General features: G+C 39.4%; 1 protein-coding gene across 1 annotated transcript in view; it reads right to left on the minus strand.

Moving 5' to 3' along the window:
• Positions 1 to 24,072, minus strand: part of SLC35F1 (solute carrier family 35 member F1) — a 415,450-nt gene that overhangs the window by 237,700 nt on the left and 153,678 nt on the right. The window lies entirely within an intron of this gene.

The following is a 24,072-nucleotide window of genomic DNA, read 5'->3' on the forward strand; positions in this document are numbered from 1 at the left end:
AAACTGTAGATTTAAAAATTGGTAAATTTTACATTATGTGTATTTTACCGCTATAAAAAATGGTTAAGTGGACCCTTAGTGGCCTGGCCAAAAGACTAGCAGTTACACAGTGCTCAAAGCCCACGGCAGGGACAATAGATTTCAGTGGTGAATGCCCATAAGTCACGCCAACAAACCAGCCCCAAACACCCATGACTTGGGCTGCTCATTGTTCAGGCTGCTGAAGAGCATTTCCATGGAGGGCAGCAAAGACTCAAAAGCCAGCACCAGGGCCACAGGGACACTAGATGTCTCCCTATAAAGCTGCACCAGTTAAAAGGATACACAGGCTTCCTCCTGCACCCTGATGCCACCGTGGGTTGAAGAAGCGCTAAAAGGAAGGGAAAAATGTGATAGAAAAAACGAAAAGAGTCCTGACAGAGCTACTAAGCTCTGCATTAATTATTACCAAGTGACAAAGTTTTAACCATGATTGTATTAACTGAAAAAAATCAGTGTAATCCACCAACTGAATAATATAGCTTCAAGGGGCTTTATTATAAGATCAGTTTTATCATCAGCCTTATGATAAGATCAGTTGTATAAATTTATCTATCTACTATCTCTCTCTCTATCTATCTATGCGCGTACCAGTCTTCTACAGAACCGGGTACATGAGGCCTGTGGTCCTCAGCCTGACATATCAATAGGGTACATATTGTTATTCTCTTCCTCCAATTTTCCAATGCATTCTTCTAAAAATTTTTACAATATTTTGTTGTTGTTCAGTTGCTCAGTCGTGTCTGACACTTTGCGACCCCATAAACTGCAGCACACCAGGCTTCCTTGATGTTTACTATCTGTTCAGTTCAGTTCAGTTCAGTTGCTCAGTCGTGTCGACTCTGTGACCCCATGAATTGCAGCATGCCAGGCCTCCCTGTCCATCACTAACTCCTGGAGCTCACTCAAACTCACGTCCATCGAGTTGGTGACGCCATCCAGCCATCTCATCCTCTGGCGTCCCCTTCTCCTCCTGCTCCCAATCCCTCCCAGCATCAGAGTCTTTTCCAATAAGTCAACTCTTTGCATAAGGTGGCCAAAGTACTGGAGTTTCAGCTTTAGCATCATTCCTTCCAAAGAAATCCCAGGGCTGATCTCCTTCAAAGTGGACTGGTTGGATCTCCTTGCAGTCTCCTGGAGCTTGGTAAAACTCATGTCCATTTAGTCGGTGATGGCATCCAACTATCTTGTATATGTCATCCCCTTCTCCTCTTGCCTTCAATCTCTCCCAGCATCAGAGTCTTTTTAATGAGTCAGCTCTTTGCATTAGGTGGCCAAAGTATTGGAGCTTCGGCTTCAGCATCAGTCCTTCCAATGAATACTCAGGATTGATTTCCTTTAGGACTGACTGGTTAGATCTCCTTGCAGTCCAAGGGACTCCCAGGAGTCTTCTCCAATACCACAGTTCAAAAGCATCAATTCTTCGCCACTCAGCCTTCTTTATGGTCCAATTCTCACGTTTATTCATGACTACTGAAAAAACCATAGCTTTGACTATATGGAACTTTGTCAGCAAAGTAACATTACAATATTAAACAACACAAATAAGACAAGTGAATCTGCTCCTGTTTCTGAATCGCTGCCTACAAATTCCACCCATTCTTCTTTTGTCCTCCAAGGATACTTTTCATCTCTTTGTTCCTTTACTACATTTAACTTCAGCTGTCCCTAGATCAGGACATACCTTTGGCCTTACATTCTTCCTATTAACTTAAGATAGAAATACAGAAAGAATGAGTATTGGGTCTTTCTCTCATCCATGAATTTTAAAAGTACTCCACCAATTATGCCAGGCCTTTAAGGAGACATTACTGAAACAAGACATCATTTTAAAAAGAAGAAGAAAAAAAGAAAAAAAGTTTCTACTGCTTTAGTTTTTGCAGGACATCAATTAATGAAAGACAACTGCCTTCTGACAATTTTTTTTTGAACCTCAAGAGGCAGACCTTAAATTGACTTGCAAGCTTAACCCTCTACTGAGAAAAACTTAGTGAGACAGAAAATTAAAACACAGCCCGCCTAGGTGAAAAATGGTGTAAGTAATACATTTATGAATGGATGTAAAGATCTTTATACTGTAATGTCTTGCTGTTTCAGAGTTTTCTGGGAATTCTCTCCCTCTACTACTAAATGTAGTTAATTTATTTCCCAGTCTGCTGATTCTGCCTGTCATAGAACTCTCCAGGGGTAGCTGTATGCTCTAAATTGCCTTCGATATGCTGACAAAGCTTCAGAATAAAACTGTCTTAAGTCCTCAATCTGTTGTCCAGCATTTAGATTATATATTGTATTGTTGAAGTTGAACACTTGTTATCACGTTCTATTTTTACTATGAGCAAACTAAAAGTCCCCAAAGTTTTATAAGATCTACCGCTGCTGCTGCTGCTGCTGCTAAGTCACTTTAGTCATGTCCGACTCTGTGTGACCTCATAGATGGCAGCCCATCAGGCTCCTCTGTTCCTGGGATTCTCCAGGCAAAAATACTGAAGTGATTTATAAGATCAATTAGACAAAAATATTTCTGCAAAAAAATTGATAGAATTTTATCCATTCCATTGCCAGCAGTGACTCTATAAACTTCTGACTGAAATTTTCAAAGGGCATTGTGCTATCTCTCTTACAGACTAGTCAAACGTTATGTCTATTTTTAGGCTTGGCAAAGTGATATATTGGAAAACGGCGACATGACAACAGCGTTCAAAAGTTCCACGTGTCTCTTCTTCTGTTCATGTGCGTTCCCATCTACCTGTAACCTCAACCCACACACAATCTCCCTGCAGAGCCTTCCCAGGACAACACTGCCTGAGCGTCTTGGCCGTGCGCACTCTACACTGAATGTTTTTGAGTGTCTAACTTGTTTGTACCATTGTCTGGTTGCAGTGAAGAAAATGTTAGTGTTTTATTTACAACCACTGAAAACTGGAAGATATCAGTTTGCCAAAGACTAATCCATCAGTAAGATTTCAATTTTGATTTTAAAAATAAAGCATTTGGAAACGTTAACTTAGACCTGGCGTGCTGCAACTCATGGGGTCGCAAAGAGTCGGACACGACTGAGCAACTGAACTGAACTGAACATAGGTGAAGGAAGGAAAGGGGGCTTTAAAAATCATTCTAAAGTAAACAAAAAATGATTGCACAAAAATAAGCAAGAAGGTTTCAGAAAGAGAAAAGAGCTCATTCTGTATATAATAAATATGGTAAAGCTTGTAAGCCTGTAGTAACAAAAACAGTGTACCTATAGGAAGAGTATACCTAATTGTACATATTAACAGTACACAATAAAGTGTGCGTGCTCAGTTGCACCTGACTCTTTGCGACCCATGGACTATAGCCTGCCAAGCTCCTCTGTCCATGGGATTTTGAAGGCAAGAATACTAGAGTGGGTTGCCACTTCCTACTCCAGTAGGAGTAGTTGCCTACGCCTACTCCAAGGGATCTTTCTGATCCAGGGATCAAACCCGGATCTCTTGGGTCTCCTACATTGGCAAGCAGGTTCTTTACCACTGCGCTACCTGGGAAGTGAATAGGAGGAATAAGGAATACATTTCCAAAACTGAACAATTTTCTTTAGAAAAGTTTCAGAACCAAAAGAAAAAGAAAACTATAGAGAAAGTAGTTGGAAGGTCCATTCATAAAAATTTTATTCCACTTACATGAACTTAATACATGTGTTTTTAACAATTATTCTTGGATTATTCATAAACATCTCAATACAGACATGATTTTAAATTCACTGTGAGGATATGAATTATTTAGCAAACAGTGTTGCAAACAACTGGTGAAAGTTCCCACCTCACACCTTAGGTTAAAGGTTAGTTCTTACTGCATTAAATATTTCAATGTAAAACCTGAGCATAAAAATACTGTAAGAAAATACAGAAAACTACTTATATAATTTGGAAGTGGGAAACATTTTGTAACCATAATACAAAAAGCCAAATCTATAAAGCAGAAATCATAAACTGAAATAAGTATAGAGGCCAAACAGATAACATAAATGAGCAATTATCAGACTAGATAAAACCATTCTGCTTTTTTAAAAAAAATTATATTCTCTTGCACATAAGAAAGTCATAAGCATGTATGTATAACATATGTTTTTAAGCCTATATACATTTAAGAACCACAATCAACTCCAAAAGCAACCAGGTTATTTCCAAAAGTAAAGTGATAATAGGTCAAAAATACTGTATTTGCATACCTCAACGACTAATGTGCAAACAAAAATACAGATGCAGTTTTAAATATTATATTACTCAGGGGTTACTGCTACTTGTGCATCTAATTATAATATTTGTCCCCTTAATATTTGCATTAGGCTCCCAGTGCATCTTGGTTTGCAGTTATGAAATGTTTCTAGAAAAAAAATGGATGTGTGACCACAAAACCTGATGGACTATTTTGTAATGCTAAAAAGGTGCCAATATAAAATTAATTATAGGTTTTCTTTTGGAAACAACACTAGTTTCCATTTATCATGTAGATTTAAGCCCTTATTGCATTGCTATTAATATACTATGACAATGAATGCAAAACCACTGGAGAAACTAAAACTTCTCTGAAGCATAATTAGAAGTGAGAAATGTTCTGAGTCCCAGGGTTTTTTTTTCTGACCATTTATATTCTGACCAACATAAAAAAGATCCTGACTGCAGGTTCGAGAATTCAACTAATTCAACCAAACTCTTACAGATTCAATATTCTCACTAAACAAGTACCATGTTTAAAACCGAACATGCCTCCTCTTCATTCATTCAGAAGGCATACAGAGACAATGGGCCATAAGATCACTGTATAGGAAAGGAAAGCTTTGGCACTTAGGTAGACCCTCTGCCCCACCCCACCTATCTGCTTCTTAAATCTCAAAGTAACTGGATAACTAACAAATCACTCCTCTGTACTGTTGAACCACCAGAACATCAAACTTGGTTTCAATTATGAAGAAGATATGAACTGAGAAAAAGAGATTGCTGGGTGACAAATGGTATCAGGTCAGTCAAGCTGATGATGCACTTTTGAGGAGGGCATGGCTCGGTACAGAGGTTTTACAGAGCTGCTCCAACAGTCAGGCTAATTCAGTCAACTCTCCATCCTGCGAACACAACTCTATTGAATTACACAACCTGAATGACCCTATTTCTTTCCCACAGGTAGGAACGGTATCTGTGCAAGCTTAAGACGATTGTAATGAATTTGAAAGAAGCATGACTGCCTTGCGTTTGCCTTAAGGCTGTACACACATCAGGGAACAGAAAGAATATACTTAGAGGCTGCAATAGAAACAGGACTAGACCCAAGTTTCCCAACGTAAGGTATAATGCTCCTTCTTTACTGCAAGGCATAATTATAAAAACATGCTACAATAAGTGAAAAAAAAATAAGATAGTCTATGAGGAAAAGCTAAAGGATGTGGATTTACATGATCAGCAGGAAACATTTTTTAATTTTGACAAGCAGCTCTTTCCTGAACTTGCTGACATCAGAACAATAAAATAGTGGGCCATATTTATTTCCTTAAATTTTAATATGATAAGTGATTTTTGTGTCATTTACATTATAAATCAATTTTAAATGTATGGACCAGTTTAACAACAAAAGGCTAGTTTGTCTTATGTGAAATAAATCATTAGGTTGTAAATGGCGTTCTTAAAATACAACATAAGGCTGCAAGTAAAAATATACATTATTCATTATTTAAATAATAAGGCAGGAAATTCTTTTTTAATACTGACACTGAAAATAATACTAACATATGTCTGTCCACATATATGATATAAATTTAGTTTCATGCATAAACCTATTTTAATTTTAGGTTAAATAGCTAAATATATTGAATTTTATAACTGATTTACTCATATCTAAATTTATGAAAAGGATTTTATTTATTCTTTGTTCCTTGCAATTTCATGGTAAAGTGAATAGATACTTTAACAATAAATAATAACAGTAAATAATCATTAAGTGCTGACTATGAGGAAGGAGCCTGGTAGGCTGCAGTCCATGGGGTCACAAAGAGTCAGACACGACTGAGTGACTTCACTTTCACTTTTCACTTTCATGCACTGGAGAAGGAAATGGCAACCCACTCCAGTGTTCTTGCCTGGAGAATCCCAGGGATGGGGGAGCCTGGTAGGCTACCATCTATGGGGTCGCACAGAGTCAGACACGACTGAAGCGACTTAGCAGCAGCAACAGCAGCATGTGCCAAGCATAACACTCAGCTCTTTGTAAGCATTATCTTATTTTAATCATCATTATCACCCTATGAGGTGGTTGTTACAAGTACACTCAATTTAAACATAGGCAACTGAACTTTGGTGAGCTTCAACCACTTTCAAAGGTCATTCAGCTAGTAAAATCTAAGCTGTCTGACTACAAAGGCAGAATTCTTAAACTCTAGGGTACATTTTAGTCTTCTCCACAGAGAATAAGGGCTTCCCAGGTGGCTCAGTGGTAAAGAATCCTCCTGCCACTGCAGGAGCTGCAGGTTTGATCCCTAGAGTAGAAAATGGCAACCCACTCCAGTAGTCTTGCCTGGGAAACCCCATGGACAAAGGAGCCTGGCAGACTACAGTCTATGGGTTAGCAAAGAGTCACATAGGACTGAGTGGCTGAGCGCACACACACACACATAGAGAATAAAATTCAAGGTGCAATTAAGTGCTTCTATTTCATATCTCCATCTTCTCTGAGCCACTGTCTATCAATGCGCTCTCCTCACCTTAGGTCAGTGGTTCACAGATATTAGCAAAAATCCTCCTGAGAATCTTATCAAAAACAGAGCCTCAGACTTTGCGTTAAACATGAAGACTTGACCAATGCAGCAAAAACCAGAGAGAAGCAACCCTGATTAAGGCTGAAAGATGGTGGGATACGGAAAAGGAAAAAAAATACTCTTAATAGAATGTCTGACATGATGAACGTTTTGTGAAAAAAAAGGTAAAGATACCATAATAGGGCAAGTAATAAAGAAGAGTAACTAGAAACTCCAGGAAAGCAAGAGATTATACAGACAGGAAATGTTATCATAGTACACTACTGGTGGGCAGTATTTACAAATATTGCTATTGTGACCAACAGCCATAGTGTAAGCAGTAAAAATCAGTTTTTGAAAACAGAAAGTAATATGACTATATTGAGCAGCTGGGAGATGGAAGATGAGTTAGTGCATAAAAATCTAAATCTTTGTCTACCATAACAATAAGTTAGTAGATGTTTAAAATTTTCTTAAAAGAAAATAGCAAAGGGGAAAGGCAATTTATTTAGAGAAATTGAAGTAAGTATCAGAAGAAACAGTTCTAGCAGTTTAAAAGAAATTACTTGGGAAGCAGAACTGAGTGTCGGTGGTGAAGTGGGAATATGGTGCAATAGGATGCAATTACAAAAATTTGAGGGCTTCCCTTGTGGCTCAGTGGTAAAGAATCCACCTGCCAATGCAGAAGACACGGGTTGATCTCTGATCCAGGAAGATCCCACATTCACTGCTGTGGAGCAATGAAGTCCGTGCACCACGTCTATTGAACCTGGGCTCTGTAGCCCAGGAGCCACATCTACTGAGCCCATGTGATGTAACCACTGAAGACCAAGCACCCTACAGCCTGTGCTCGGAAACAAGAGAACCCACCTCTGTGAGAAGCCTCTGCACTACACCTAGAAGGTAGCCCCAACTCTCCAAAACTAGAGAAAAGCCCGTGCAGCAATGAAGAGCCAGCACAGTTACAAAATTAAATAAGTACATAAGTATTTTTTTAACTTTTTGATACTATTCGATTTTTAAAATATGTATATACATGTGTGTATGTAGGCATGTGCATGGACATCCTTTTCTCATGAGACTTGACTAATTGCTGTGTTTAACTCCTATCCAAGAGTATAGGGCTGACTGTCATTGATTAAAGTAGATTCCAGCTCCCTGATGCAAGATTTATGTTCCCATACCTACTCTGCCACAGAAGAAACATAAATGCCAGTTGGAAGTAAAACTCATTTGATAAGATTTAGTGTAGGCTGCCTTTTCTCTGAAATTTGTCCTTACCTCTCTCTGAAGAGAGAAGTGTTTTGTTTTTTTAATCCTATTTTAGATTTCCTTAGCTTTCACCGCATAATTTATAATGCATCAATTAAGTTGTTCTTAATTAAATGAACATTCTTGCATAAATGATCTCATTGTGAGTAAGCAGCTAAATATGGGAAACCTCTGTTTTTTCAGACATAGAATTGCTTTACATTGGGTACACTGTACTTTTTCCATCATTCAGAACTAGTAAATAAGTATAATTATTTCTGCTGCAAAGAATAGTTTAATAGCTAGATATTAGCTAGAGAAGCCAACAATGAGACTGGCTAATCATTGCTATGACAATCTTTTGCTTTATTTTCATATGTATCTCATAAAACTATCAAAGTTGAGTGGCAGGCTGGAACTCGGAGAAAATGAGTCTTACTAGCACAGGTGGTTTTAGTAGAAAGAAATGTTAATAGAAAACATCTTATGTCTTTGGACCTGATCCTAAATACATTCCAAGGGGAAGGAGGCTGACAAAAAAAAGTATTAAATAAGACATCTCATTCCTCTCTCTCTCCCTTTCTTCTTCTTCCACGACCCCATCCGAGTCCATGGATGCGAGTTTGAGCAAGCTCCCAGAGTTGGTGACGGACAGGGAAGCGTGGTATACTGCAGTCCATGGGGTCACAGAGTCAGACACAACTGAGCAACTGAACTGACTGATTGATCCCTTCCCCTTCTCTCCTCCTCTTCCTCTTCTTTCTTTTCCCTTTTCTTCTCCTCCTCCCTCTCTTCCAAGGATATACTGGTCTTCAGGTGAAAAGCCACAAAAACTTTCATAATGTCCTTGGCCATTCTTAAGATGGAATCTGAGGATGTTGTCAAGACTAGGTCTGACATGTCTTACAAGGCAATTTGGCAATAAGGAGTTAATGGTCTGAGCCACAGTCAGCTCCTGGTCTTGTTTTTGTTGACTGTATAGAGCTTCTCCATCTTTGGCTGCAAAGAATATAATCAATCTGATTTCAGTGTTGACCATCTGGTGTTGTCCATGTATAGAGTCTTCTCTTGTGTTGTTGGAAGAGGGTGTTTGCTATGACGAGTGCATTTTCTTGGCCAAACTCTATTAGTCTTTGCCCTGCTTCATTCTGTATTCCAAGGCCAAATTTGCCTGTTACTCCAGGTGTTTCTTGACTTCCTACTTTTGCATTCCAGTCCCCTATAATGAAAAGGACATCTTTTTGGGGTGTTATTTCTAAAAGGTCTTGTAGGTCTTCATAGAACCGTTCCACTTCAGCTTCTTCAGCGTTACTGGTTGGGGCATAGACTTGGATTACTGTGATATTGAATGGTTTGCCTTGGAAACGAACAGAGATCATTCTGTCCTTTTTGAGATTGCATCCAAGTACAGCATTTCGGACTCTTTTGTTGACCATGATGGCTATTCCATTTCTTCTGAGGGATTCCTGCCCGCAGTAGAGTAGTAGATAAAATGGTCATCTGAGTTAAATTCACCCATTCCAGTCCATTTCAGTTCTCTGATTTCTAGAATGTCAACATTCACTCTTGCCATCTCTTGTTTGACCACTTCCAATTTGCCTTGATTCATGGACCTGACATTCCAGGTTCCTATGCAATATTGCTCTTTACAGCATCAGACCTTGCTTCTATCACCAGTCACAGCCACAACTGGGTGTTGTTTTTGCTTTGGCTCCATCCTTTCATTCTTTCTGGAATTATTTCTCCACTGATCTCCAGTAGCATATTGGGCACCTACTGACCTGGGGAGTTTCTCTTTCGGTATCCTATCATTTTGCCTTTTCATACTGTTCATGGGGTTCTCAAGGCAAGAACACTGAAGTGGTTTGCCATTCCCTTCTCCAGTGGACCATACTCTGTCAGATCTCTCCACCATGACCCGCCCATCTTGGGTTGCCCCACGGGCATGGCTTAGTTTCAATGAGTTAGACAAGGCTGTGGTCCTAGTGTGATTAGGTTGACTAGTTTTCTGTGAATATGGTTTCAGTGTGTTTGCCCTCTGCTGCCCTCTTTCAACACCTACCATCTTACTTGGGTTTCTCTTACCTTGGGCGTGGGGTATCTCTTCACAGCTGCTCCAGCAAAGCGCAGCCATTGCTCCTTACCTTGGACGAGGGGTATCTCCTCACCGCCACCCCTCCTGACCTTCAACGTGGGATAGCTCCTCTAGGCCCTCCTGCGCCCGCACAGCCACGGCTCCTTGGATGTGGGGTTGCTCCTCCCAGCCGCAGCCCCTGACCTCCAGCGTGGGGTAGCTCCTCCCGGCCACCGCCCCTGACGTTGGACGCGGGGTAACTCCTCTCGTCCGCGTCCCTGATCTCAGACGCTCGGTATCTCCTCTCAGCCGCCCCCCCTGACCTCGGACGCAGGGTAGCTCCTCTCCGCAGTTCCTGCCCCATCGCAGTCTGGTACTCTTGGCCGCTGCCCCTGACCTCGGACATGGGGTAACTCCTCTCGTCACCGCCCCTGACCTCGGAAGCTTGGTATCTCCTCTTGGCCATTCCTGCCCCATTGCAGTCTGGTACTCTCGGCCACTGCCCCTGACTTCGGACGTGGGGTAACTCCTCTCGTCGCCACCTCTGACCTCTGACACTGGGTATCTCCTCTCAGCCGCCCTCCCCCAACCCCGACCCCCCCACCCCCGACCTCGGACGAGGGGTAGCTCCTCTCGCCGTTCCTGCCCCGTCGCAGTCTAGTACTCTCGGCCGCTGCCCCTGACCTCCGACGTGGGGTAACTCCTCTTGGCCGCCGCCCTTCGGGCATGGGGTCCTCCCGGCTTCTGCCCCTGACCTCAGACGTGGGGTGGCTCCTCTTAGCCACGCTTAGCGCGCCAGTCGCAGCAGACTTAAATTGAAGAAAGTAGGGAAAACCACTAGACCATTCAGGTATGACCTAAATCAAATCCCTTATGATTATACAGTGGAAGTGAGAAATAGATTTAAGGGCCTAGATCTGATAAATAGAGTGCCTGATGAACTATGGAATGAGGTTCATGACATTGTACAGGAGACAGGGATCAAGACCCTCCCCATGGAAAAGAAATGCAAAAAAAGCAAAATGGCTGTCTGGGGAGGCCTTACAAATAGCTGTGAAAAGAAAAGAAGTGAAAAGCAAAGGAGAAAAGGAAAGATATAAACATCTGAATGCAGAGTTCCAAAGAATGGCAAGAAGAGATAAGAAAGCCTTCTTCAGCGATCAATGCAAAGAAATAGAGGAAAACAACAGAATGGGAAAGACTAGAGATCTCCTCAAGAAAATCAGAGATACCAAAGGAACATTTCATGCAAAGATGGGCTCAATAAAGGACAGAAATGGTATGGACCTAACAGAAGCAGAAGATATTAAGAAGAGATGGCAAGAATACACAGAAGAACTGTACAAAAAAGATCTTCACGACCCAGATAATCACAATGGTGTGATCACTGACCTAGAGCCACACATCCTGGAATGTGAAGTCAAGTGAGCCTTAGAAAGCATCACTACGAACAAAGCTAGTGGAGGTGACAGAATTCCAGTTGAGCTATTCCAAATCCGGAAAGATGATGCTGTGAAAGTGCTGCACTCAATATGCCAGCAAATTTGGAAAACTCAGCAGTGGCCACAGGACTGGAAAAGGTCAGTTTTCATTCCAATCCCAAAGAAAGGCAATGCCAAAGAATGCTCAAACTACCGCACAATTGCACTCATCTCACATGCTAGTAAAATAATGCTCAAAATTCTCCAAGCCAGGCTTCAGCAATACGTGAACCGTGAACTTCCTGATGTTCAAGCTGGTTTTAGAAAAGGCAGAGGAATCAGAGATCAAATTGCCAATATCTGCTGGATCATGGAAAAAGCAAGAGAGTTCCAGAAAGGCATCTATTTCTGCTTTATTGACTATGCCAAAGCCTTTGACTGTGTGGATCACAATAAACTGTGGAAAATTCTGAAAGAGATGGGAATACCAGAGCACCTGATCTGCCTCTTGAGAAACCTGTATGCAGGTCAGGAAGCAACAGTTAGAACTGGACATGGAACAACAGACTGGTTCCAAATAGGAAAAGGAGTTCGTCAAGGCTGTATATTGTCACCCTGTTTATTTAACTTATATGCATAATACATCATGAGAAACGCTGGACTGGAGGAAACACAAGCTGGAATCAAGATTGCCGGGAGAAATATCAATCACCTCAGATATGCAGATGACACCACCCTTATGGCAGAAAGTGAAGAGGAACTAAAAAGCCTCTTGATGAAAGTGAAAATAGAGAGTGAAAAAGTTGGCTTAAAGCTCAACATTCAGAAAATGAAGATCATGGCATCTGGTCCTATCACTTCATGGGAGATAGACGGGGAAACAGTGGAAACAGTGTCAGACTTTATTTTGGGGGGCTCAAAAATCACTGCAGATGGTGATTGCAGCCATGAAATTAAAAGACGCTTACTCCTTGGAAGGAAAGTTATGACCAACCTAGATAGCATATTGAAAAGCAGAGACATTACTTTGCCAACAAAGGTTCATCTAGTCAAGGCTATGGTTTTTCCTGTGGTCATGTATGGATGTGACAGTTGGACTGTGAAGAAAGCTGAGTGCCCAAGAATTGATGCTTTTGAACTGTGGTGTTGGAGAAGACTCTTGAGAGTCCCTTGGACTGCAAGGAGATCCAACCAGTCCATTCTGAAGGAGATCAGCCCTGGGATTTCTTTGGAAGGAATGATGCTAAAGCTGAAACTCCAGTACTTTGGCTACCTCATGTGAAGAGTTGACTCATTGGAAAAGACTCTGATGCTGGGAGGGATTGGGGGCAAGAGGAGAAGGGGACAACAGAGGATGAGATGGCTGGATGGCATCACTGACTCGATGGACGTGGGTCTTGGTGAACTCCAGGAGCTGGTGATGGACAGGGAGGCCTGGTGTGCTGCAATTCATGGGGTCGCAAAGAGTCGGACACGACTGAGCGACTGATCTGATCTGATCTGACAAGGCAATTTTAAGTTTACTTTGACACGATGGGGAAATTATCAAAAATACAAATGGGATCAAAGGAAGAGTTGCGTATGATGCAAGTGAGATGGCTAATTAATATCCACAAGTATTAAATGGGCTCAAGTATATATGATAAGTGACCACAAGTAAATACAAGTACTTTATGTACATGTACTTGAAATCATGACTAAAAACCTTATCAAAGGGAAACTATTTTTGTAACATCCTTGAATGCTCTTAACTAGAGTAAGTCCCCTACATATGCACCTTCAAGATTCAAACTTACAAAGCTGCATACGTTCGTTCACATGTCCAGTCATGTAAGTTAGTTCACGTGTCTGGCATATATCGTCACATGCATGCATCCACCTCAAGTCGCTGTGCTTTTGTGTACTTTGCTGTTTATAGGGCAGAGTAGTACAGTATCATAGGAGAAGGCAATGTCACCCCACTCCAGTACTCTTGCCTGGAAAACCCCATGGATGGAGGAGCCTGGAAGGCTGCAGTCCATGGGGTCGCTGAGGGTTGGACACGACTGAGCGACTTCACTTTCACTTTTCACTTTCATGCATTGGAGAAGGAAATGGCAACCCACTCCAGTGTTCTTGCCTGGAGAATCCCAGGGACGAGGGAGCCTGGTGGGCTCCTGTCTATGGGGTCGCACAGAGTTGGACACAACTGAAGTGACTTAGCAGTAGCAGCAGCAATACAGTATCATTAGTTCAAGCCCAGGATGTCTGGAAGCAAGCGCAGATGCGTCAGTGAGGTAGCTGGTACTGCTAAAGAACCGAAGCAATTCATGACACAGGAAAAACATCAAGGGAATTTTCTTTATTTGAGGAGGCGCTGTTAGTAAGTGAGGCACAGGGCCTGAACGTAGACGGGTACACAAAAGCTGAAGCAGCCATTCATGAATGGACAAGTGAAGGCATATTCTCATCTTTGAAAGCTCACAACTTACAAGTTCATATGTTAGGGGACTTGGGCTTCCCCAGTGACTCGGCTGTAAAGGATCTGCCTTCAATGCAGGAGACCTGGGTTCAATCCCTGGGTCGGGAAGATCCCCTGACAGAGGTAATGGCAGCCCATGCCAGTATTCTTGCCTGGAGAATCTCATGGACTGAGGAGCTTGGCGGGCTACAGTCCGTAGGGTCACAAAGAGTCGGACACGACTGAAGCGACTGAGCATGCACACACATGTAGGGGACTTACTGTATGGGCTGAGCTGCACTCTCATTTGGAGCCTAAACTAGGGAGAAACTATTTCCAAGCTCGCTTAGGTTGTGGGCAGAATTCATTTTCTTGTGATGTGTGGCTGAGGACACTGGCTTCTTACTGACTGGAGCTTGCCTTCGGGTGCCAGAAGCCACCTGCGGTTCCCTGCCACTTACAGTTCAAGCAGTGATAAAAGAGGAAATTTTGTCTTTGTCCTTTATATGTTCTGTTGACATCAAATAATGGAGATTTTCTTTTTGAAGATGCTGTGAATCTATATTTCAACTGAGTTGCCTAGTCATTAAATGATTTAAATATTATAAATAAGCCAAATCCCAATGTTATAAAAATATTACTTTCAAAGTCTGTAACACTCTGGATAAGACTCTCCAGGGTGTTTGTTAAAAGTGCACTTTCTAGGGCTCCAGCCCATCCCCCCCAGGTTTCTTATTCAGTAAGTCTTCATGTTTAACAAGCACACCAGCTAAATCTAATTCAGATAATTTAAGGATCACACTTTGGCAACCACTACTCCACAGGACATAAAGAAAAATAAATACATGTAGGTTTAAATGTCTTATTTTTGAAAACAAACAAAATCTTCTAACAAAGCTATAAAATTACATACAAGAGGAAAAAAACCCTTCAGTTACATTAGTGATGTTTCATCTACTTTCAAAATCAGGCAAAAATGAATAGGTCAAAATAATAACATGATTTGACAAATCAAAGATATTCTATGATGATAAATCACTATCTAATATTTATTATTCTGAATTATAACAATAAAATTCCACTAAATTTAATTAGCTAAAAAATGTCAACCAGTTTTATGTAAATCTTCCAATAAATAATCAGTTCAATCTTTTATTTGCTCAATAGCAATACTTTTATTTTTAAAATTTTCTATTTCCTATTCAGAATGCCTTTTTGTTGTGAGCAGGGCCTGACTGAAGAAACACGATGCAGTATAATCACTAAATAATCACTGACAATCACTAAACATCAATCACTGAACAAAAAACCCTATAAAGTCACGTTTAAAATTAATCCAGATCTGTCTTTGAGTATCTCTTAATTTTTGTAGAAGACAGATTACAGATTATTGGAATATAAATTCATGTTTACTTTACTATCCTGTACTGAAATATCTGAAAGCAAGATTTTTTTTTTTCTGCTCTGCTTACCCAGGAATCTCTATGTGATACATTTAGTGGATACAGCACTAACCTAGAAGCTAGATGCACAGGTTTGATTTCTTTGTATCCCATTATCAGTTTCTAGTGAAGGATCATGCAATAATTTAGGATTCTTCCCCATGGTAAATCCAACTAATTCAGGTAATATGGTGACCTTCCTCTCACTTCCACCCCAAATTAAATTAGCTGTGTGATTGTTCCCTAATACACCAATCAGCGGTGGAATCTTTCATTCAGTTTCCTGTGCTTTGCGTTATTCAATTCAGCACATCTAGATCAAGTAGCCAATAAGTACTAGACACTGGCGGGGGGCGGGGGGAGGGGGGCGAGGGGATGGAAAATATATAGAAGATAGCATCCCAGCAACCAGGAAGAGAGAAAAGACATGACAACAGATAAGCAATATGTATGTGGGATAATGTAGAAAGTGGTAAATTCCTTAGAGCCGTTACAAAATTCAGAAAACAAGCTCAGAATCTGGCTTTATCATTTTTTCATAGAAAACTGGGTTTGAAATTTCTAGGCACTCTAGGGGTCTGACAAAATTCAAGGAGACCTGAATCTTGCTAACAGAAGCATTCACTATGCGCTCACTGGGTCAGCCAAAGCCCAGCTCGGGTCACTCACATTTGTCTTTGACTTGCCTTCCTGTCACCTGCCCAATGGATGAGGGCTGTTTGACTGCCAGTTGCCCCAGTATATGGGGACCCTAGACAACTCTAGGTGTGATGGCTTCAGCAAGATGTGCTGTGGTTTTGAATGTATCGACTACTATCTATGTCAGGCTATGATGCAAAAGTAACCTCCCAATTCTACTGCTGCTGCTGCTGCTAAGTTGCTTCAGTCGTGTCCGACTCTGCGCGATCCCATAGATGGCAGCCCACCAGGTTCCCCCGTCCCTGGGATTCTCCAGGCAAGAACACTGGAGTGGGTTGCCATTTCCTTCTCCAATGCATGTAAGTGAAAAGTGAAAGTGAAGTCGCTCAGTCATGTCCGACTCTTTGCGACCCCATGGACTGCAGCCTACCAGGCTCCTCCGTCCATGGGGTTTTCCAGGCAAGAGTACTGGAGTGGGGTGCCATTGCCTTCTCCGCCCAATTCTACAAGAGCCATTAAATTACAATGATCAAAACCTGTAAAGAAGCTATTGAGTGTGCTTCCTGCAGCCTTGGCAGACATTTTCTTTACATGATTTAATCATGTCACTTTGGTGTTAAGTGACATTTTTTTAAAAAAGAAGTTGATATGAAGTTTTCAATAAAATTAGTCCAAAATCATCCCAAGTTTCTTTTTAGGTTTTTGCTGAATACATCACCTGATCTCAGAGTGCAATCAAAAATACTGGAAGCACGAGCCCACTGGATGAAATAGTAAAAGATGAATGTTACGTGCATCAGTCACTCACAATAGCTAATCCTCAGTAATTATTTGAGGAGAAGGAAGAATGACTTCACTGAGTGCGAATGCTGCAGGCAGCAGTACACAAAGCTTGGAGAAGGGCGGGGGGGGGGGGCGGTGAGGGTGTGGTGAAGGATGGCTTTTGACCCATTTCTGAGTTTCAGAAACAATCAGCCTTTTATACAGTGAATAACTGGAAACAATGTCAATAAAAATACAGAGGGAAAAAATGCACACATATTACATGATTTCCTTTAGGGACACTTTGCCAATTTGTCTGGTTCTGGATCTTTAACTATAGAATACTCCCAAAGGGGAGTCTTGAAAGGCAGTGAACTGGTGTGAGGATGGTAGCATTCACAGAAAGGAAAGAAATGAAATTTTTTTGCTAATTAAAATTTTCTCTCCTCTGTTTTCAAAATCTTCTATAATGGAGTAATAAACCACTCCACTGAAAACTTACAGTAGAAAAAAATTTAGAATATTTCTGTGGACATTTGATGACATTAAATATGAAAAATGTATGGGAAACTATAAGATAAATAAGAAAATTTATGGGAAGTTTCACCCAAAATAGATTCTGTTTCCTCCATTCCTGATTACAGACTGTAGTAGCTCTCCAATCTTTTGGTGACTATGTGACAACATGACATTAAAATTTAGCTGCTTTTTAACTTATAATAGCCAAGACATGGAAGCAACCTTCCAAGATGGACATGGAAGTGTCCATCAGCAGATGAATGGATAAAGAGGGTGTGGTGTGTGTATATGTGTGTGTGTGTGCACGTGCACGTGCGCGTGCACATATAGGAATATTACTCAGCCATAAAAAAGAACGAGATAATGCTATTTGCAGCAACACAAATGGACCTAGAGAATATGATACTGCTTACATGTGGAATCTTGAAAAAATGACACAAATGACTTTATTTAAAAAACAGAAGTAGACTCACAGATATAGACAACAAACATGGTTGCCAAAGGGGAAGATGGAGGGCGGGATAAATCAGGAGTTTAGAATTAAAATATACACACTACCACATATAAAATAGATGACCAAAAAGGACCTATTATATAGTAGAGGGCACTATACTCAATATCTTGTAATAACCTATAATGAAAAAGAATCTAAAAAAGAATATGTATATTCTTTTATATATATATTTTTTTCCTGTGTGTATGTGTATGCATAAGGATCATTTTGTTCTTCACCTGAAACTAACACAACATCATAGATAAACTATATTTCAAGAAAATTTTGAAAATTTTGCTTTTTTTCTCTACAACATAAACATGAGAAACAGGAGAATTATATGACATACCATACCCCCAAAATCCATGCATTAAAAGATAAAATGCTTTTTAAAAACACCCTAAGTCCCCTAAAAATTATTACATCTTGCTGTAATTTTTTAATTAAGGAAAGCATCAAATATTGATGCAGTGAAACTTTAGGATTCGGTGGGTTTTTTTCTCACTTCTTATCAATTACTTGACACCATAAACAATCAATAATTTTATTAATTAAAATCAGAACATCTTTTATGTGATTTTTATGGGGTGAGGTTTTTCTTTCAGTATATTTTCATTTAAACTGCTGTTTTGTATAAAAATCATAATGTTCATGTTTAAAGTACATTTTTAATTTTCAAAAATCTCACTTTGATTTTCCTATTAGATAAAGAGTTCAAGGGCTCTATTATCAGTTTTTAAAGGACATATTTTGCTCAGCTTAATGCAGTCAGTTGAGTATTTTGTTAGGCCAGTAAACTTGAAAAAGAGACAAATAACAGGCATCACACAATTTCATTTACATTTGTCTCTTTTTTAAATTTCGTTCTGAGTATATGTGACCTCAGGAAATAATAGCCAATCAGCCCTCTGTTAACAATGACAAGAGATTTGGTTTCTTATAACTTTAAAGGTTTTTTAACTGAAGCTTGGGCATGTTTTTGAAGTGACAAATTCTGCAGACATTTAATCATTGGTAGGAAGCTCAGTCTTCAAAAAACACTCTCAGTCGTACAGATGGATTCTTTATTTCTAGTTACTTTTTCTAAAAATAAGAAAAGATTATGTATTTATTGGAAAACTACGACGAGAAGTCCTAAGTCATAAATACCATTAAATAACAACATAAAAGACATAACAAATACATATATACATAAATGTAATTATGTGTGTGTATGTATATAATATGTCTACGGCTGCATCTTTATCTTTATATCTTTACATAATTGGTCTTAGGACAATCATCAAGCATTCAGTTTTTTAACGATGGCATTTGTTTAAAGCTATCAAGTAAGCTATCTTTAGGGGTTCATTCTTGATCTGGAATTCAGAAAAAGAAGCAAAACCCATCAAGAAAAAGCAATTTTAGAAGGATAAAAATTGGGGCCAAACAGGTTGTACAATCTATTTCCTCTAAAAATAACCAACAGAAGGTCTGGCAGCCTGTCTTAGTTATCAGCAGCTTCCCTTCATTAAATCTAATTGCTATGCTGTGACCATTTCAACTGATGGATACAAAAAGCAATCTCAAGTCCATGATGGTGGCCTCCAGCCTCTTTGGGGAGTAGATTTGGTCCATCCTGCTCCTTTTTATGTTCTCCTTAGCATGGGAAGGCAGTTGAGATTACTAATGCCTGTCCATTCTGTTACCATCACTTGGCCTAAACTTGTCAATAAGTTTATCAAGAAGCCTTGCAGTATATCTGGAATTGTGAAATGCAAATAATTTTACTAGAGAGAGAGAGAAGAAGAAGAAGAAAAGTGAATGGATGAACAAATGAACGAAAGAGCGGCAGAACGACGGTGCTGAGGTTGTGCTTAGGGACCACACTGCGTTGTTTCAACCTGGCTCAGTCTCTTATTCTCTGTTCAACAATGGACAAGCCACTTAATTCAGTGTCCATGTCTGTAAAATGGGGACCAGAGGAGCACCTGTCTTCTTCTTGTGAAAAGTAGATGAGTTAATCCATGTTAGTTGTTGTCTCTGGTTTACTGAAAATCTTCAATTCAAGCTGGCAAAATTATACAGAATTTTGTCTTAGTTCACAAAAATTTAATAATTTAGTCTTTTTGTGATGCATTCATATGTTCACCTGTTTCATATTGTCTGATTTTAAGCCTCTTTTGCTTATGAAAGTTGACAAAATCTTATAAAGTGAGTCAAATGCTTAAGGTTTCTAAATATTTCAAGTAAATTTAAATAATAAATAACATAGCCACTGCAAAGCAACAAGCACAATAGGAATGTGGATATCCTTTGTGTAGTGGTAGAGGGACAATTTAAAAATCATTTAAAAAATACATTATCATTGAATTTATCATTTAAAAGAAAACAATGACATCAGATATAGACTTGGATTTATATTCCCTAAAAATAGAAAATATTATACATGATTAAACTCATTCATTAAGAGCCTGTCTACATGTATGCTGTGTTGAAGCACAATACTTTATATGTTAAAGTGTTCTAATAATATTTATCATTGATCAAGTGCCTACTATGCGGCAGGCACTTTATATTTGGCATTTTATCAATCCTCACAATAACCCAATGGCACAGACACTATTCCCTGTCTACAGACGCAGAGAGGTTAAATCATACAGCTGCTAAGAAGGAGAGAACATGTGCAAACTCAAGTTTAAAGTACTTGTTTTTCTTTGTTATATTATTTGGCTTTTATCCTTATAATTTAAGATATTTCTCTCTAACCAGATATCATTATCTAGTCTTATATAATTATATGCTTACCTCCCCTTTAAAATGTAAAGTATTTAAGAGTATAAACAATGTTTTTAATATGCAGCCCTAATGCTTATTTTCTAAACCTTATGGTAGACAGTACAATGTTTTTTTCTTCCATCTCTCTAAACATGATATCCTTAGCATGCATGCATGCATGCTCAGTCACTTCAATCATGTCCGACTCTGCGACCCTGTGGACTGTAGCTTGCCACGCTCCTCTGTCCATGGGATTCTCCAGGCAAGAATACTGGAGTGGGTTGCCATGCCCTCCTTCAAGGGATCTTCCCAATTCAGGGGTTGAACCTGGATCTCCTGTATTGCAGGCAGATTCTTTACTGCTGCGCCACTGGGGAAGCTGATATCCTAAGACTAGTAATGCACTGATATCCTTAGACTGGCAGTGCATCTTTCAATCATTGGCCCCTGTGATTGTCATTAAGGCTGTCTACATATGCTGGGTTTCTTCTTCTGGTATGGGGTAGAATTTTGTAACCCTTGGCTTGCTCAAAAGCAGTGTGCCCATAGTGGAAATGACGACTGTAAAACCAGCACATGACTCTCCATATTTTTTTCTCCCTGCCTCAGCACTTGTGAAATCATGGGTGAAGATGGCACCTACCACACCTGGTTTTCTGAGTAATTATGGTGTCAACTTGTAATGGACATGTTGAGGGAGCAGGATCCACATATGGTTATTGTGAGCCACTGAGAATTTGGGAGTTAAATGTTAACACAGCAGAAACTGGTTTGTACTGACTGATACAGAATCTTAGAATCTCATCAAAAAGGTATTTACCTTAAGATTCCAATTTAACATAGAAGAGAATAAAGGACAGAAAATTTACCATAGTCTTTCATAAGTATTTGCAATGTGAGAGTCCACAGAATTAGCCTTCATCTTCCTTAGGTTGTATTCTTCATCCATTTCCCCCTTTTGTGCCACTGAGGCATAAGCATGAGGGTGAGGCTGGGAAGAGACTGTGGACATTATACAGAAGCCATTCTCCTAAATATACTATTTTTGTTGTTGTTGTAAGTGAATCCAAGGTTGACAAAAGTCCCAGCTAAGGTATATTCTCTATTCTGTTGCAGCGAGTATGACCTGTAACTCAAATGCATGGAATGCATTTTTCCTGGACTCAGTGATTAAATATTGTGGTGTATGTCTTCTCACATCCTGAATAACTAATTAAATTATATTCTTATAACTATGAATTGCAATAAATCATCTCACCAAGGTTAACTTCATGATATCTTTCATTATCAGAAGAATATTTTTAAATCACCACAAATAATTTCAGTGAGAAATGAAATATTTTGTTATATCTTGAAAAGGTGATGAATAGCTTTGGTACTGACAGTGAATTTCTCCAGATTCTATGTTCTAAAGTTGAGGTTTTCATTATATTTTCATTGTACTGAATCTAAATGAAAGCTGATCTTATTATAGAAAAAGAATTGTGTTCTATTTTAAGAACTGGTCTTGTAATTCCAATTTATTGCAACATCAGAGGCCAACAGGAAAACAGCACAGTAAAGGTTTATTAGAAAGAAAAATATGATTATCAAGACAAATAGCACTTCTAATAAGTTGACTATTTCAAGCTTCTCAGAGATCTCACAATAAAAGTTGCTTTGGAAAGTCCTAATACCTTGATGAATAATGTATTCTCTAAAAGAGAATATATTACTTTCAACTTTATTTATACATTCCCAACCTTGTTTCATAAAAATCTCAAGGTGGCCTGCAGGAATGTATGCAGAGCAATGGGATTAAAAAAAGAAACAAAGAAATGGGGTCTATGAAATACAAATGTATGGAAATAAGACAAGAATCAGACTAGCTGGCAAGTTAAAACAATAATTTATAAGATGCACAGGCCCTATATTATAAGCCACTATATATATATATCCCAATTTAACAAGTCACCAGCTTCTAAACAACAGACATTCACACCTCAGATGTCTCTTCCTCCTGTGGTTCACAGTTGTCTCCACGTCTCAGATTTTCCTGTTAAGAGTCATTAACTTGTTTTACCAACACAACGTACTGGACATAACAACCAGACCTCCTCCACTCTTGATTTTTCCCAGAACCTTCAGGATTGAAATTTTTCCAGTGTTCTACTTCCACCATAGCAACCTCTCACCACGTTTCAAAACCTCATTTAACAAAACATGGAGATTAAGGCAATAGCTTTTTGGCAAATTGATAGCATATTAAATTAAGAAGAGGAATTTTTTTCTTTTTACTATACTTTGTTAGATGGTTAGTTACAACTTCACCTTTCAGCCTTACAACTCATCGGCTAGAATCCCACACTGTACAGCGTTCTCCTTAGAATCCCATAGCATCCCCTCCCCCTGCTAGGGGTGATCAAGGTCACTGCTGTCATCAGAAGGATCATCTAAGATTGGCACAAGTGTGATTTTATCCAGGTAGGATCTCATGTCCATGTGGTCCCACCACCATCTAATCTTACTATCAAAGCCCACATTAAAGAACTTGAGTGGCAAGTTACAAACATCTTTAACATGACACTGGTAAACAGTGCTGTAATACTAATCAGACTAATTCAGTGCCTAATTTTATTTGCTCCTCCTAAATGGCTCATGCGATATGGCAACCTTAAAGGCAGCCTTCTCATACACTCTGGAGTTTAAATTTACACGGGGCAGAGGTAATCACTCCCAAATGCAACTATCTCATTATCACCAAATCTATATGTGGAGAAAAAAATCAGGACCAGCACACTTTGCACCTTTAATTTCTTACTACCCTGATTTGCTTGTTCTTTTTAAACAGCTATGACCAACAAGGTAAAAAGATTAAAGTTGTCCTGCTTGTCAGTGCTGCCAAACAAGTTTTATAAACAAAACAAGGAAAGGCACTCCTTTTATTTTTGTTTCCCACTTCTCAAATGCAAAACTGGAACCATATAAAGACCAATTCTCTACTACCCTGGGGCATTAATCATCAAGACAGTGATCATCAAGCTCAAGGAAATTCCCATAAAAGCCTTTGTATAAATACAAACCATTTTTTTCTTCCATGCTTGAACACACATACTCTTCTTAGGTTCACTGAACTAGAATACAAGGTATCAACTTCACCATTGATTATGATAGAGTTGCCTGTGGTTATCATCTGCCTGAGAATGCAACTAGATCTGAGTTGCAAAACTGACCTCTATCAAGCCTTTATAGATTGATTTAGTGTTGGCTGAATATTCATAGATTCAAAGCACCATCCAGAATATGAAAGAGGACTGCCTTCCTCTGGGAATTTATGATCAATTGAACTAAAATATGAAAATGACTTCTTTTATGTTTTGTTAATCTGAAATATTAAATAGAAGCTATGAGACTAGCACCGCTTTTCAGATGTATATCAATGTATCCCTACTGAGTCAGGATTTATTTCTTAAGAGAAACAGTATTAATTTTTCATGAA

Source organism: Bos indicus x Bos taurus, chromosome 9 (genome assembly GCF_003369695.1).
Source record: "Bos indicus x Bos taurus breed Angus x Brahman F1 hybrid chromosome 9, Bos_hybrid_MaternalHap_v2.0, whole genome shotgun sequence".
Taxonomy (NCBI): Eukaryota; Metazoa; Chordata; class Mammalia; order Artiodactyla; family Bovidae; genus Bos; species Bos indicus x Bos taurus.